Consider the following 15,440-nt stretch of genomic DNA (forward strand, 5'->3'; position numbering starts at 1 on the left):
AAGTAATACTGTAACAAATTCAGTAAAAAATGGTCCTCATCCAAAAAAAAAAAAAAAAAAAAAAAAAAGAAGAAGAAGAAGAAGAAGGAAGAAAGTTGGGTCCAAATGCTCACTGCTCAAAAGCCACCCCTTGAGAAGCAAGGCTGGTAGAAAGGGTAGTTTGCTTTATTTCAGAGGCTGGCAACCAGAGGAGCGAGCAGACTCCTGTTCAAAGGCCGGCTCTGACAATCAGTGTGCAAGAGCTTTTTAAAGAGAACTAAAGTAATTAGGCTCCAACTAATAAAAATAAATGGGGGGGGGGGGGAAGAAAGTGAAATTCAAAAAAAAAAAAAAAAAAAAGAGAAGTTTCAGGGCTGTGTGAGCAGAGGGAGGGGGCTACAGGCAAAAACAGCACAGTCAGTTCTGACAGTCATCTTGGTCATTTTGAGTAGAGTTAGTCTTCAGTTCCAAGGTTAGTTTGTTCCCATTTCTTTGAGGTCAGCTTATGTCATGGCTACAGTCTGGTTATCCTGTAGTTAACTTCTTCTACCTGATGGGGGTTTCAGTATCTACCAAATAGCTCGAAAACATGGCTCAGAAAATTATCTATAGCCCTTGAATAGGAACTAAAGGTCCTCGACTTGGTGTAATGACTATATTATTATTTGGTCTTGTTTGACTTTCTTTGCCTCTTCATTTTCTCATTTCTCTGTTACATTTATCTGATGACTAAAGATTTTCTACAGGCAAAAGGCAGGTGGAGGACCTGGAGGGGAAGGATCATAGAGTCCTGCTCTATTTCATCTTGGCATCAGCCCATTTCTGTTTCTGGGTTGTTTCCCATTTTACTGGTTTCTTCCTCAACTCCCCTCAGCAGGTGGAATTTTCCTCTCAGCCTTTCCTCCCTCTGAGTTTTATCAAAATGTATGCTAAAGAAGGGATGTGATTTCATTCAATTCTTCTCTAAGTGAACTTGAAATCACTAAATCATTTCTCCCATACTTACTTGCATTTTAAGTTTCAGAAATAAATGGCGAAGAAAATTCTTACTTCCAGGTAGCCTATTTTTTCAATTCCTAACAAGTGGAAGAAGTATATTTTAAAGAAGAAAACCAAGTCTCTTTAGTTCTTCGGTGATTATACATTTAATACTGAAGATCAGTCTTTACGATCAGGAAGGAACAAGCATTCGAATTCAAAAATACCTGTGGGATAAAGAAAGTAGTCAATTCTAAAGGAAATCAACCCTGAATATTCATTGGAAGGACTGATGCTGATGCTGAAGCTCCAATACTTTGGCCACCTGATGGGAGGAGCCAACTCATTGGAAAAGACCCTGATGCTGGGAAAGATTGAAGGCAGGAGGAGAAGGCTGTGACAGAGGATGAGATGACTGGATGGCATCTCTGACTCAAAGGACATGAGTTTGAGCAAACTCTGGGAGATAGTGAGGGATGGGAAGCCTGGTGTGCAGTCCATGGAGTTGAAAAGAGTCAGACATGACTGAATGACTGAACAACAACAGAAGAAAGAAGCTATGTGATGGATTTTGCCCTTGAGAACCAGAGTCATATTTGAGAAAGTGTCTGAAAGTCTTTGAGAAAGCAGCTTATTTAGCCTGCTTACAACTCTCAAGCTTCCAAACTTCCTCTGAGGTTTTGCTCTCTTTTGAATTTTATCCTTTTGACAAAAAAAAAAAAAAAAAAAAAAAAGAAAAACACCGAGATCTGCATGCTCATTAGTTGCTTAGCTTATGGGAAAAAATCATACTCATGTGCTCATTTTTCACAGAGACCAATAACAGTGAGTGAAATTTAGATAATATTTAAATGAGAAATATTCAAGAGCAAGAATCAAAATTGTAAATATGGACTATTTCTAAAGTACAACTATTATCTCATTAGCTAGACTGTTTCTTGTAGACAAGTATGTTTCGGTGGAAACTTAGAATACTCTACAAAGAAAATGATTATTATAAATCAAATAAGAAATCTGAAATATTTGCAATCCAGGAAGTTCAGGATCTGTGTTCTCACCTCTAGTTTAACTCTGCCCCCTTGTGTGTACATGATGCATTGAAATGGAGCCAAGAAATTTCATAGGAAACAAGGCAGGAAAATATAAAAACCTGTGTTAAAATCATATGTTGGAAGAGAATATACCTCTAAAATCAGTATCAACTTTCTGCTCTGTGGTAAAAATGACATCCTAAGGCTCAACTGGTACAACAGACGAAATGGTGGAAAAAAATGATGTTACTCTACACCTATGTGATCCTTAGAATGACTCTCTCCTGTGCCTCTATCTACATTCTGTTAAGACTGTACTTATTTAAAAAGAAAATGCATGTTTTTAACTTCAAATTCAAACTTATCAAAAGAGTATTGGTTTTCTTATAATATATTCACTGCAGTTACTTTAAATACCAAACAACTCAAATTCTTATAAAGTCAATTGACTTCTAACAGCAAAAATATTAATAGTGTATTGAGGGGTTTGTGATAGTTGTAGACATAAAATATACAATAATAGCACAAAGATGGAAGAGGATATATTTTGAGATTCAAAAATTATATGGGAAGTCATATAGTATTAGTTCAAAGTTGACTATGATAAGTTAAAGATGCATAGTATGATCCCTAATCACTAAATATATATTTACATATGTATATGCATATGTCTCCATATATATATATATATGGAGAAAGAGAAAGAGAGAGGTGTCAATACAAAGCCAATGGAAGACATAGAATGGAATATTTAAGAAACACTAAATCAATCCAAAACAGAGTAGAAATGAGGATCAAAAAATTAAACAGCAACACAAACAGAAGTAATGGCTAGAAGGCATTTAGTAAGATAACAAATGAAATAAATTCTGTCAATAATTGTCTTAAAAGTAAATGTGCTAAAAATTCTATGTAGAAGGCAAGGTTTCAGACTAAATAAAAAAAAGCAATATTCAACCTCTGTTTATGAGAAATTGCCAGTAAGTATAAAAAGATAGATTGAATGGAAATAAGAAATTAAAAACAAAGTTATAGGAGAAAAGAAATAATAAACAAGAATGTAGAAATAAAAGAAAAAACAATGAAGTAAATCAATATATTTCATATGAAAAGAATAGTGAAAATATAATCTGCTAGCTACATTCACACTTAACCCCCCCTCAAAAAAACCCCATATAACAAAACAGAGAAAACACAAATCACCAATATCAGGAATAAAGAAGTTCCCTAACAACGAATCCTACAATCAATGCAAAAGTAGTAAAGGAGTATTATGAATAATTTTGTGGAAGTAACTTAACACCTTAAATGAAATGGGAAATTTTCCAAAACAATTACAGGGGAAAAAATAGAAAAATTTTATAGCTCTGTTTATTAAAGAAATTGAATTTTTAATTAAAAATAATTCTAGATATTTACCAGTCCCTTCTGGCATTACTGATTAACTATATCAAATATTTAAGTAAGAAGTAATATTTCTCTTACACAAATTATTCCTGGAAATAGAGGAGAAAGAACATTATTGACTCTTTTAATGAGGCCAGTGTATGCTGTGTGCTTAGTCACTCAGTCCTGTCTGACTCTTTGTGACCCCATGGACTGTAGCTTGCCAGGATCCTCTGCTCATGGAGATTCTACAGACAAGAATACTGGAGTGGGTTGCCATGCCCTTCTCCAGGGGATCTTCCCAATCCAGGGATCGAACCCAGGTCTCCTGCATTGCAGGCAGATTCTTTACTCTCTGAGCCACTAGGGAAGCCCAAGAATACTGGAGTGGGTAGCCTATCCCTTCTCCAGTGGAACTTCCTGACCCAGGAGTCGAAACACAGTCTCCTGCATTGCAAGTGGATTCTTCACAGCTGAGCTGCCTGGGAAACCTGAGGGCAGTGTATCCTTGACACCAAAACCCGACAAAGACATTACAGGGAGACAAAGTTTTAGACCGACCTCTGTTCTGAGCTTAGACTCAACAATTCTCATTAAGGTACAAGTCAAATCCAGCAATATTAACAAATGAACAATTCATCATTACCAAGTCAGTTAAGATTGGTTTAATAAGTGAAAAATCATTAAATGTAATTTGCCACATTAATAAATACAGAAAAAGGGATATATGCAAAATTTCTATGTTTGCAATGAAAGTTTGACAAAGTTCAGTACACATTCCTGATTACAACAGCAGCAAAACCTCTCAGCAAGACAGGAATTGAAGAGAACTATCTTAATCCAACAGAACACATACAAGCCATGCCTATAGATGACATTATATGTACATACTACATGATACATGTACATGTGTATTATACATAATTATGAAAGACAGGAAGAGCAAATGTCCAATTTACTGACATCATTAGTTTCCTGAAAGGCCCACCAAGATCACTATAGTCATGCTCCAAGTGGAGCGAGCCCTATCCACATGTTCAGGGCTTCCAAGTATATTTTTATTCCCTCACTGTGAATCAGGAGCAAAAATTCGTGAGCAAGCATCTAAGGAAGGCTACTAAGGTTGGAGATCCAAGCAATAAAATAGAAAATACAAGAAACCTGGAGAAACAGAAAATAAAAAGGAAAACTTCTACCCAACTTTAACATCCTTAGGGGTGAGAGAATATCTTGCCTCCACAAAATAGGAATAGAATGCATTTAAAATAAAAATAAAAACAAGAAAAAAAATTCAGGTAACAAAACATTGTTCTTGGGGCTTGAAAACTTGACAGCAGAAATAAAAAATATTTGGAAGAGTTAAAAGATGAAGTTGAGGGACTCTGACAGAAGAAAGTAGATCAAAGAGCTGGACAACAGGAGAGAAATGCTGAGAAAATTAGAGAAACAGTCAAAGAAGCTTAACATTTATGAATAAGAGTAGTTCTAGAAGGGAGAACATGCATGGGGAATAAATCATGAAAAAATAATTCAAGAACATTTCAGAAAGTGAAGGACATAGTCTTCACATCTTCTATTCTCATGCTACTACCCCTAAAAGATTTTATCTCCTTTCTGTGGCTTGTCTTCTATCAGCTTTATATGGATCTTCTGCCCATACTTCTCTCTTGTATGTCAAAATGAAATTTTATTGCTACCAGATATCTTGCACTGGAGGCATAATTATGAAGCAAGTCGATGGACAAGGCAGCTCAAAAGAGAGCTGTGGAAGACAGATTAGAGAGCTTGAGTAAAGCTTCCGAGGAAGTGAGATGAATTGAACCTTGAAGACTTTTGTGATAGTTTCCCATTGCTGCTATAACACATTGCCACAAACTCAGAGGCTTAAAACACGACTTTATTCTTATAGTTCTGGAGACCAGAAATCCAAAATTCAAAACATCAAAGTATTAGCAGGCTTGTACTTCTCCTGGAGACTCTAAGGGAGAATCCATTTCCATGCTTTTTCTAGCTTCTAGAAGCTGCCTACATTCCTTGGCTCATTCACAGTCAGAAATTATCTCTACTTCTGATCATGACCATGGTATCTGGTCCCATCACTTCATGGCAATTAGATGGGGAAGCAATGGAGATAGTGACAGACTTTCTTTTCCTGGCCTCCAAAATCATTGCAGATGGTAACTACAGCCATGAAAGAAATGCTACAACCAGCCTAGACAGCATATTAAAAAGGAGAGACATTACTTTGCTAACAAAGGTCCATCTAGTCAAAGCTATTGTTTTTCCAGTAGTTATGTATGGACGTGAGTGTTGGATCCTAAAGAAAGTTGAACTCTGAAGAATTGATGCTTTTGAGCCTTGGTGTTGGAGAAGAATCTTGAGAGTTCCTTGGACTTCAAGGAGATCAAACCAGTCAATTGTAAAGGAAATCAGTCCTGAATATTCATTGGAAGGACTGATGCTGAAGTTGAAGCTCCAATACTTTGACCACCTGATGCGAAGAACTGACTCATTAGAAAAGGACCCTGATGCTGGGAAAGATTGAAGGCAGGAGGAGAAGGGGATGACAGAGGATGATGTGACTGGATGGCATCACCAACTCGATGGACATGGGTTTGAGCAAGGTCCAGGAGTTGGTGATGGACAGGGAAACCTGGCGTGCTGCAGTCCATGGGGTTGCAAAGAGTCTGACATGACTGAGTGACTGAACTGAACTGAATCAAGATAATCCAGGATAATCTCTCCATCTCAAAATAATTAATCTGACCACATCTGCAATCACCCTTTAGCCATGTCAGGGAAATTAATAACAGGTTCCAGGGACTGGAGCTATTATTCTGCTTATTACAGTTGGGTAGAATTGGGATGGTTAGAGAGGAATAAGTTTCCATATTATTAAAAAAAATGAGTACAATATGTTTCAGGGCAGTGAGGAAGTTTTCTGGCTGGCTTAGAGTCTTATGTTGGGATGTACTGAGAGAATGGATACCTGAGAGTTGCAGTGGGAGAACCATAGTATAAAGAATGTTGGTTGCCAGAAACAGTGTATTTTGACTTTTCCTGAAGTCAGTTGGAAAATTCTGAAGTTGTTTAACTATAGAAGAAAAGGCTCTAGAATGGTAGAGACTCTTAGGAGAAGTTCTGACACCATGTCTTGCCTGCAGGAATGTAAAGTGGAATGAAGCCCATTTTGAAGATTAGATCACAGAGGTCCAGCTGAGACACAGTTTGGAGTATTAGCAAGCGTTCTTCTGTTGCTTACTGAAGAGTGACTCTGCTTTGGAAGCGGTAATACAAATTCTCTATGTATTACCTTGCAGTCATTGATTTATTAGCTTTTCTTTTGACCTCATGGAGAAGAGCTGGAAAACGTCTGAGCTCTTCTGCCAATCAAAACTTCTTGGAGTTATGGATGCCAATTTCAAAATAATACCATGATAATCAATTAGCATGTAAGATCAATATTTTTACATTCCATGGGAGGTGACATTGAACCTATGAAATATATCTGGATTCCAGGGAGATTTTTATAGACAAACTTAAAAAGAATATATTCTAGACTTATATTGGCCCTGAGTCACCAGGGAAGCCCTTTTAAGTGGTTACTCTATGTGAAAATTGCACCATGACTCTCTCCACCCCTCTAACTCCTTACAACTCCTTATGCTGCTCTATTTCCTCTGCTTTTTTCATAGTACTTTTTACCTTCTTATGTAGTAAATCCTTTGTTTATTTTAATGCATTTTAAAATTGTTTGTCTCAATGATAAGCTCCAAAGAGCAGGGATTATTGCTTTTTTCCAGTGCTAAAGCCAAAGGACAGTGTCTTTTATATAGTAGGCATACAGAAAACATTTCTTAAGTGAATAAATTAATGAAAGGAGTAGATTGCGATACACTTCAATAATATTTTAAAATAATAGTAATCCAACATTATGCAACACACAGTTACAACAACTGCATAAATTTCAGGGCCAATATAAGTCTAGAATCATCAAATAACTTAAATTTTGATAAAATCTCTGCCACTGGAGGGCCCTAAGTAATAACAGAAATCCCATCAACCTACCTACTAATATTTCATCTGGAGCAAACTTTAATTGGCTGAAGATTTTAAGCTCATCAAAATTATGCCTAGTGCATCTAGCAACTTCATGCTTTTGCAATATATACTTTTTAAATAAATGTTTTATCCTTCCACTGGGTTTCTAAATTTTCCACTTGGAAGGCATAGTTTCCAGGAGAAAATCATGTTTGTACCAGGTCTTCTGATTGCTAATATACTTAATATATTTATATCAATTACTAAGCTTAAGTTGCAAACTTCTAGGGAGGAAAATCCTTACTTACAAAATCCATGAAAATCGGTACATTTTGACTATGCCAGGAGATGGAGTTAATGAAAATTTAACTTTTCTGGGAATTCTGAGTTTGCATAGGCAGATTTCAGATTATTAAAGATTCTCTAGTATTTAGAGAATACTGTGATGGACAGGGAGGCCTGGCGTGCTGTGATTCATGCGGTCGCAAAGAGTTGGACACGACTGAGCGACTGAACTGAACTGAACTGAACTGAGTATTAACTATGTTTAACTATCTATTTAGTTAAACATGTGTCAGCAATTTCCAGCTCTTTCCTAAAAATTCATATATGTGTTTATATAGGATATATGAACATATACATACACATATGTGTAATATACATATGTGCATGCATATTTAATAATAGGGATTTGATTGATATTTAAGTTTTCTGATGACTCTAGACTCTGTATTGACCCTGGAATTTATGTAGTTGATGTGATAAGATCATTTTTTCCATGACTGCTTGAGCATCCCTTTAAGAGGGAAATTAAATGTAAAGTTTTGGAAGTGCTTTTTAATATTTTTTCAGGAGTTTTAAACAAATCTGTAATTCTATAATGGAAATCTTTAAGGCTCTTGACTCAGAAATCTGCTTAGTGTGTGTTAAGTTGCTTCAGTCATGTCCAACTCTGTGCGACCCCTATGGAGTGTAGCCTGCCAGCAGTCCATGAGATTCTCCAGCAAGAGTATTGGAGTGGGTTGCCACGCCCTCCTCCAGGAGATCTTCCAAACCCAGGGACTGAACCCATGTCTCTTACATCTTCTGCACTGGCAGATGGGTTCTTTACCACTAGCGCCACCTGGGAAGCCTTCTTGCTTAGGGAAAAAAGCTCAAGTCAAAGATTTTAAGCAACAAAAGAAACATGAAATTTTATGACAGTCTTGTGGGAGCCAACCCAGGTTGGGTAGTTGAGGTTGGTGTTAGGATGGCCCCAGGTAAGCAGGTAAGGTTCTGCCTATTTCTGCTTATGCTCAGGGTGCAAGAGAGACACAGCCAACAGAAAAACCTTAGCAATGAGAGAAAAGGACGTTACAAAGAAAGAAACCCTTTACTGCACATGGACCTTCTGGATTGCGAGAGCCCTTCTGTGAAGAGGAGGAAGGGCCAGAATGGCAGGTGTCACATCTGATGACCCCAGGTATCATTTCCTATCACTCCTGCTGTTCACCACTCCTGGGCATTTTCTTATGCCTCTCTCCACTTTGAGGTGCCTACATTAGTGTAATCTTTTTGTTGGTGGAGGGTCTTGCCTTAATGTTGTTGGCAGTGACTTCTCTGTAGCATGCAATGTTCTTTGACGGCATTTTACCCACAAAATTGGAGTTAATCCTCTCAAATCCTTCCATTACATTATCAGCCAAGATTATGTAATATTCTAAATCCTGTGCTGCTGTTCTCTCATCAGTCATCACAGCATCTTCACCAGAAGTAGATTTCTTCTCAAGAAACTATTTGATGACTGTGGCTTTGTAGTAGAGTCTGAAGTCAGGCAGGTTGATTCCTCCAGTTCCATTCTTCTTTCTCAAGATTACTTTGGCTATTCGAGGTTTTTTGTATTTCCATACAAATTGTGAAATTATTTGTTCTAGTTCTGTGAAAAATACCGTTGGTAGCTTGATAGGGATTGCATTGAATCTATAGATTGCTTTGGGTAGAATAGCCATTTTGACAATATTGATTCTTCCAATCCATGAGCACGGTATGTTTCTCCATCTGTTTGTGTCCTCTTTGATTTCTTTCATCAGTGTTTTATAGTTTTCTATGTATAGGTCTTTTGTTTCTTTAGGTAGATATACTCCTAAGTATTTTATTCTTTTTGTTGCAATGGTGAATGGTATTGTTTCCTTAATTTCTCTTTCTGTTTTTTCATTGTTAGTGTATAGGAATGCAAGGGATTTCTGTGTGTTAATTTTATATCCTGCAACTTTACTATATTCATTGATTAGCTCTAGTAATTTTCTGGAAGAGTCTTTAGGGTTTTCTATGTAGAGGATCATGTCATCTGCAAACAGCGAGAGTTTCACTTCTTCTTTTCCTATCTGGATTCCTTTTATGTCTTTTTCTGCTCTGATTGCTGTGGCCAAAACTTCCAACACTATGTTGAATAGTAGTGGTGAGAGTGGGCATCCTTGTCTTGTTCCTGATTTCAGAGGAAATGCTTTCAATTTTTCACCATTGAGGGTGATGCTTGCTGTGGGTTTGTCATATATAGCTTTTATTATGTTGAGGTATGTTCCTTCTATTCCTGCTTTCTGGAGAGTTTTAATCATAAATGAGTGTTGAATTTTGTCAAAGGCTTTCTCTGCATCTATTGAGATAATCATATGGTTTTTATCTTTCAATTTGTTAATGTGGTGTATTACGTTGATTGATTTGCGGATATTAAAGAATCCTTGCATTCCTGGGATAAAGCCCACTTGGTCATGGTGTATGATTTTTTTAATATGTTGTTGGATTCTGTTTGCTAGAATTTTGTTAAGGATTTTTGCATCTATGTTCATCAGTGATATTGGCCTGTAGTTTTCTTTTTTTGTGGCATCTTTGTCTGGTTTTGGAATTAGGGTGATGGTGGCCTCATAGAATGAGTTTGGAAGTTTACCTTCTTCTGCAATTTTCTGGAAGAGTTTGAGTAAGATAGGTGTTAGGTCTTCTCTAAATTTTTGGTAGAATTCAGCTGTGAAGCCATCTGGTCCTGGGCTTTTGTTTGCTGGAAGATTTCTGATTACAGTTTCGATTTCCTTGCTTGTGATGACTCTGTTAAGATCTTCTATTTCTTCCTGGTTCAAAGTCACAGTCATCAAGACAGTATGGTACTGGCACAAAGACAGAAATATAGATCAATGGAACAGAATAGAAAGCCCAGAGATAAATCCACGAACCTATGGTCACCTCATCTTTGACAAAGGAGGCAAGGATATACAATGGAAAAAAGACAATCTCTTTAACAAGTGGTGCTGGGAAAACTGGTCAACCACTTGTAAAAGAATGAAACTAGAACACTTTCTAACACCATACACAAAAATAAACTCAAAATGGATTAAAGATCTAAATGTAAGACCAGAAACTATAAAACTCCTAGAGGAGAACATAGGCAAAACACTCTCCGACATAAATCACAGCAAGATCTTCTATGACCCACCTCCCAGAATATTGGAAATAAAAGCAAAAATAAACAAATGGGACCTAATGAAAATTAAAAGCTTTTGCACAACAAAGGAAACTATAAGTAAGGTGAAAAGACAGCCCTCAGATTGGGAGAAAATAATAACAAATGAGGAAACAGACAAAGGATTAATCTCAAAAATATACAAGCAACTCCTGAAGCTCAATTCCAGAAAAATAAACGACCCAATCAAAAAATGGGCCAAAGAACTAAACAGACATTTCTCCAAAGAAGACATACAGATGGCTAACAAACACATGAAAAGATGCTCAACATCACTCATCATCAGAGAAATGCAAATCAAAACCACAATGAGGTACCATTACACGCCAGTCAGGATGGCTGCTATCCAAAAGTCTACAAGCAATAAATGCTGGAGAGGGTGTGGAGAAAAGGGAACCCTCTTACACTGTTGGTGGGAATGCAAACTAGTACAGCCACTATGGAAAACAGTGTGGAGATTTCTTAAAAAACTGGAAATAGAACTGCCATATGACCCAGCAATACCACTTCTAGGCATACACACTGAGGAATCCAGATCTGAAAGAGACACGTGCACCCCAATGTTCATCGCAGCACTGTTTATAATAGCCAGGACATGGAAGCAACCCAGATGCCCATCAACAGATGAATGGATAAGGAAGCTGTGGTACATATACACCATGGAATATTACTCAGCCGTTAAAAAGAATTCATTTGAATCAGTTCTAATGAGATGGATGAAACTGGAGCCCATTATACAGAGTGAAGTAAGCCAGAAAGATAAAGAACATTACAGTATACTAACACATATATACGGAATTTAGATAGATGGTGGCGATAACCCTATATGCAAAACAGAAAAAGAGACACAGAAGTACAGAACAGACTTTTGAACTCTGGGGGAGAACGTGAGGGTGGGATGTTTTGAAAGAACAGCATGTATACTATCTATGGTGAAACGGACCACCAGCCCAGGTGGGATACATGAGTCAGGTGCTCGGGACTGGTGCACTGGGAGGACCCTGAGGATTCGGGTGGGGAGGGAGGTGGGAGGGGGGATCGGGATGGGGAATACGTGTAACTATATGGCTGATTTATGCCAATGTATGACAAAACCCACTGAAATGTTGTAAAGTGATTGGCCTCCAACTAATAAAATAATATTTTAAAAAAAAAAAAAAAAAAAAGAAACTATTTACTTTGCTCATCTGTAAGAAGCAGTTCCTCATTTGTTATAGTTTAATAATGTTTGCAGCAATTCATGTATATCTTCAGACTCCAAGTCTTGTTTTCTTGCTATTTCCACTACTTTCATAGTTACTTCCTCCTTTGAAGTCTTGAGCCCTTCAATGTTATCCATGAGGACTGGAATCCACTTCTTAGCAACCCCCGCTAATATTGACATTTTGACCTCTTCTGACTCAGATGGTAAAGAGTTTGCCTGCAATGCAGGAGACCTGGGTTTGAACCCTGGGTCGGGAAGGTTCCCTGGCATAGGGCATGGCAACCCACTCCAGTATTCTTTTTTTTTTTTTTTTTTTTTTTTTTTTTTTTTTTTTAATATTATTTTATTAGTTGGAGGCCAATCACTTTACAACATTTCAGTGGGTCAAAACCACAATGAGGTACCATTACACGCCAGTCAGGATGGCTGCTATCCAAAAGTCTACAAGCAATAAATGCTGGAGAGGGTGTGGAGAAAAGGGAACCCTCTTACACTGTTGGTGGGAATGCAAACTAGTACAGCCACTATGGAAAACAGTGTGGAGATTTCTTAAAAAACTGGAAATAGAACTGCCATATGACCCAGCAATACCACTTCTGGGCATACACACTGAGGAAACCAGATCTGAAAGAGACACGTGCACCCCAATGTTCATCGCAGCACTGTTTATAATAGCCAGGACATGGAAGCAACCTAGATGCCCATCAGCAGATGAATGGATAAGGAAGCTGTGGTACATATACACCATGGAATATTACTCAGCCGTTAAAAAGAATTCATTTGAATCAGTTCTAATGAGATGGATGAAACTGGAGCCCATTATACAGAGTGAAGTAAGTCAGAAAGATAAAGAACATTACAGTATACTAACACATATATACGGAATTTAGATAGATGGTGGCGATAACCCTATATGCAAAACAGAAAAAGAGACACTCCAGTATTCTTGCCTGGGAAATCCCATGGACAGAGGCGCCTAGTGGGCTACAGTCCATGGAGTCATAAAGAGTCGGACATGACCGAGCAACTTTCATGAATCACAAATACCTTTAATGGCATCTAGAACAGTGAATCTTCCAGAAGTTTTTCAATTTACTTTTCCCAGATCCGTGAGTGGAATCACTATTTACAACAGCTTTCACCTTCCAAAATGTATTAAATAATAAGACTTGAAAGTCAAAATCTCCTTGATTCATGGGCTGCAGAATGGATGCTGTGTTTGCAAAGAAAATAACATTAATCTCATTGTATATTTCTGTCAGTGCACTGTCAATTAGCAGTGATATTTTGAAAGGAATTTTTTTCTGAGAAGTCACTCTCAACAGTGGGCTGAGAGTGTTCAGTAAATCATGTTGTAAATAGATGTGCTATCATCCAGAGAGAGCACAGGAAGAGTAGGATTGGATTAATTCTTAAGGACTCTAAGGTTTGCAGAATGGTAAATGAGCACTGGTATTAACTTAAAGTCACTAGCTGCATTACCCCAACAAGAGAGTCAGCCTGTCCTTTGAAATCTTGAAGCCAGGCATTGACTTTTCCTCTCTAGCTATGAAAGTCCTAGATGGCATCTTCTTTCAAGAGAAAGCTGTTTCATCTACAATGAAAGCCTGTTGTTAATGTAGCTACCCTCATTATCTCAGTTGGATCTTCTGGATAACTTGCTGTAGCTTCTACATCAGCATTTCTGCTTCACCTTGCACTTTTACACTATGGAGACAATTTCTTTCCTTAAACCTCATGAACCAACCTCTGCCAGCTTCGCATTTTTCTTCTGTTGTTGTTCAGTCATTGTCCCCCATGATTTTACAACCCACAGATTGACTGGTTTGATCTCCTTGCTGTTCAAGGAACTCTCAAGAGTCTTCTCCAGCACCACAATTGAAAAGCATCAATTCTTTGGCCTCCTTTATGGTCCAACTCTAATATCCATACATGACAATTGGAAAACCCACAGCTTTCACTATATGGACCTTTGTTGGCAAAGAGATGTGTCTGCTTTGTAACATGCTGTCCAGGTTTGTCATAGCTCAGCCTTCATAGAATTGAAGAGTGGAAGGGCCTTGCTCTGAATTAGGCCTTGGCTTAAGGGAATGTTGGGGCTGATTTTACCTTACCTTAGTGGCTTCCCAGGTGGTGAAGGGGTAAAGAAAGCATGGATGTTTTGCATTCTTATCATTCATGCATTCACTGGGGTACTAGCATTTTTACTTCCCTTCAAGCACTAGCTCTCTTGTATCCATACTTTGGCTAACTGTTTGGTGCCAGAGGCCTAGTTTTCAGCCTATATTGACTTTTTTGACATGCTTTCCTCACTAAGCTTACTGATTTCTAGCTTTTGATTTAAAGTCAGAGATGTGTGACTCTTCCTTCCCCCTGAATGCATAGAGGCCACTGTAGGGTTATTAAATGGCATAATTTAAATATTGTTGTGTCTAGGGGGAAAGAAAGGCTGAAGAGAGACAGACAGAGATGGGGGAACAGCCTGTTGGTGGGGCAGTCAGAGCACACACAACATTTATGGGTAAAGTTTGCTGTCTTACATGAGCGTAATTCACGGTGCTCCAATACAGTTACTATAGTAACATCAAAGATCACTGATCGCAGACCAATATAACAAATATAATGACAAAGAAAATGTTTGAAATGTTGTAAGAATTATAAAAAAGTGATACAGAGACAAAGTGAGTAAATGGTGTTGGAAAAATGGTGCTCATAGACTTACTTAATGTGGGGGTTGCCACAAACCTTCAATTTGTAAAAAAAAAAAAAAAAAAAAAAAAATTGGTGACGTGCAATAAAATGACGTATTGCCTGTACATAGAACCACTGTGTCATAAATAGTTCTGAGTCATGATGACTTAAAAAAAAAATGACTTAATGAACAGTTTGCTACAGATGATGAAAAGGCAGGGTTTGCCCTCTTCATATCTACCCTTCCAAACATCTATACAAAAAAACTATTTCTTTCACCATTCTTCTACCCTGAAACCCTGTTAAAACAAACAGGGATTTATGATCCACACCTCAATACATGTAAAATTTGTACAAAGATATCTTCTATGAAAATGATTCATAATCTGTAGACTTAATACCTGGGCGATGTCTTGAGATGTAAAGTCCTATCCTTTGGGTTGTGGGGTATTTTTGTTTTCTCCAAATAAATCTGATCTTGAAAGTTAAAAAAAAAACTGAATTAATGATTCCCTGTTTGGCTTTATTTCATTTGCTCTCACCTCTCCCCTGGGAATAAGGCCATGATAGCTGATTAGGATTTCCAAATGTTTTATTTCCTTCTCAGATTTGTCTTAAAAGAAAGGGACAAGAAAGCAGG

The sequence above is a fragment of the Muntiacus reevesi genome, chromosome 14, assembly GCF_963930625.1.
Source record: "Muntiacus reevesi chromosome 14, mMunRee1.1, whole genome shotgun sequence".
Taxonomy (NCBI): Eukaryota; Metazoa; Chordata; class Mammalia; order Artiodactyla; family Cervidae; genus Muntiacus; species Muntiacus reevesi.